Below are 2,954 nucleotides of genomic sequence, written 5' to 3' on the forward strand. Positions count from 1 at the left end.
GTTAATTTTTTTCGGGTTTCTAATTGTTTGTAAAAAAACTGTCAATTCGATTTTTTTCAAAATGTTACTGAATGTTGACAACAATATTTTTTGTAAGATAAAAGTAAATTAAAGCCAATATCTCATAGCTTTGAAAAGATATCTAAATCAAAAATCAGTTTTTACCAACTTTTATTAATTTATTTTTTGTAAAAAAACTGTCAATTCGATTTTTCTCAACATTTTTCAGAATGTTGAAAAAAATATTTCTTGTAAGATAAAATAAGATTGAAGTCCAAATTTCAAGTTTTTGACAATGTAATTTGAATCGATATTCAATTTTTACAAATTTTGAGTAATGTTTTTTTTGGATTTTTATTTTTTATAAAAAACTGTCAATTCGATTTTTCTCAAAATTTTATCAGATGTCTAAAACATTATTCTTCGTTGCACAAAATTGTTTTGGTTAGTGCGGCGGACTGTCATGCGAGAGGTATTGGGTTCGATCCCGATGTCGAAGAAGTCGCATGACAGTGCATCGGCTTGTCTAAGACTTTTTTGACATCAAATGCATCGGTGAGATCTTTTCCGACCTTGATAGAGCATCGTCATTTTGCACAAACGGAATAGTTTGATAGCGATACCAAAACTAGACTATCGAGTATCGACTAGCTTGTAAATCTCTTCAAAATAGGTACTGTCATAAGGGGCTTAAGAATTGGTATAGAGATGGTGGGTATCGATTTGAAATTCCTGAGTTTTTTCCAAGATCTGTCGTTATGTGAACATTTGGGCAATGGTGGACTTTTCTGGTCTAAAGCCAACATAAAACCAGCAGAACTTTTAACAAGAAAAGGGAAGTAAGTTTCTATGCTTTGTGTTTTAGTTAAGTACCTACCTATTGCGTCGAATGTTACATTTGTATGCATTTGGAAATTATTCGACTGAGTCAAAAGAATGATATTGAGAAAAAGAAATGCATTATCATTTTGTTTGTCACATTGAAATAATTTGAAACAGAGACAGAAAAATTAAAAATAAATTTCAGTATTTTGTTGATCTGGGTGGAGCGCTGCCAACGCGAAGTAAAAACTAGTAAATTAATTCTAAGTTCTTAGATTTATTGACATAGATAAAAACAAAAAGTACCACTGCTTGCTTTAAAAAACTCACGACATTATAAACTTATAAATTATAACTCTGCTCAATGCTCATCATTGGCAAATAGCAACTACGATAATTGTGTATTTCATATGGCCCAGCTTTCGCCGGGCACAGTCAAAAATTCATTTTAGACTCATTAGAGTGCCCCTCTCCACGGAAATCTTTAGTAAAAGGCGAAAGATTTATTCGACATTGAAGAGAAGCCAGAGTGATTTTCCATTAACTTCCACAAGCATAACATATTTTTTAAGAGTAAAGAAAGTGTGAACTGTGTTACGGTGAATGACAAATTCGTAAGCATTTTTCTTATACAAAATTCAACCCCTATAGTAAAACCTTAACTAGGGATCAATAGTAAAACTTATGTATGTTTTGTCATAGATAAGATATCGCCTCTTGTCCAGCGTCTACCATCTTCCTACGTATCCTTACCTTTTATTCAAACAAAAATTATTTTACTATTATTTACGTATGTAGCTTGGTAGGTAGATGGGCAGGACATAATATATCCGGATTAAAATTATTATTTCCCGAAGGAAGTAGATACGTAGGTACCTAAGTACTTACTTAAATACCTAGTGCAAAGCAAAATGAGTAGTTTTGGAAAAGATAGTTGTGAAATCAAGAGTAATAGGTATAGGTAAGGTAGGTACCTGTAAACACTTTGCAGGAACACGTTGAACTCGCAATACTCACGTATTAGAACTATTACCTATCTAAGCATGGAAAGAAGCGCTTTATTTATAGGTTTACCCTATTTAAGGCTCTCCATTAAAAGTAGCTAAGTACCTATTCCATAACTTCCATAACCAAAACAGAAGGAAAATCAAAAACACTTATCAATACTGACTTACGTTCAATTTTTCAAATCTTAATAGATTATCTAACGTTTATAGGCGATCAAGACAGACCAACAATATATTTTGCTTTTGTTAAAGGCGAATGGTTAAAATAATGTAAGAGAGCTCATTTTTGAATTACAAAAACGGTGGGGGTTTCTGGTGAAATTATAGGTACAAGCTTTTTAAACATTTCTATACATTAACTAAGAGGAAATTTTTGAACAAAGTTTTGAGAGCCACTCAATTTATTACAACCGGTGTTTTCTAAAAGTTACAAATCATTAAGTTGACAACACTATTTTAACTGACTGCCATTTCTTCAGCTGTAAAGTGTTGTATTTTTTCATTTAGAAACGATGAATACAATGGCAAGTAGTATAATTAAACATGATAGATGGGAGAGAAGTTGAAAAAAGTAGGTCTAAAGATTTCATTCGTCTATCTATCTGTCCTAGCCCCTACAGCACAAACCATTGCGTAAAATGACTTCAAATTTGAAAATTAAAAACAACCAACAATTGTTTGGTCAGCAGTCTAAAGTTCGAGTTTTATTAATTGTTAATTTTCTCTAAATTTGGTTCCCTAACTTGGCTTCTTTTAATACAAAAATATTTTTGTATTGCCTGTTATTAGAGAACCATTATTTTGTCCTTAAGTTATATCAAGAATTAATAAACCGTTTTCAACAATTTTTTTTCTGCACAAGCAGATGATCAAAAAATTCTTTTTTTTTATTCTTAAAATAATTTTGAAAAAATTCTTTCGAAGGGCTTCGAATATATAGGTATATGTATATTTAGGCGAAATAATACCTCAGTACCTGTGTCTGAACATCTTAAGGATCATCAAATTATAAAAAAGAGGGTGGGATACGACCCACACTGATAACTTCCATCCCGTCTGTCGATTTGACTCGCTTAAAAGGTTTGTGGGTTTTCGTGTTTTGTTAAAAAAGGTGTCAGTTGAATT

General features: G+C 31.7%; 1 non-coding gene across 1 annotated transcript; it reads right to left on the minus strand.

Annotated features, from left to right (window-relative positions):
- Positions 1–1,234: 1,234 nt before the first annotated feature.
- Positions 1,235–1,355, minus strand: LOC129948651 (U5 spliceosomal RNA). Its single transcript, XR_008781939.1, has one exon. It is a non-coding gene; the product is annotated as a U5 spliceosomal RNA (small nuclear RNA).
- Between the last annotated feature and the right edge of the window lie 1,599 nt (positions 1,356–2,954).

This window comes from Eupeodes corollae, chromosome 2, assembly GCF_945859685.1.
Source record: "Eupeodes corollae chromosome 2, idEupCoro1.1, whole genome shotgun sequence".
NCBI classification, from domain to species: domain Eukaryota; kingdom Metazoa; phylum Arthropoda; class Insecta; order Diptera; family Syrphidae; genus Eupeodes; species Eupeodes corollae.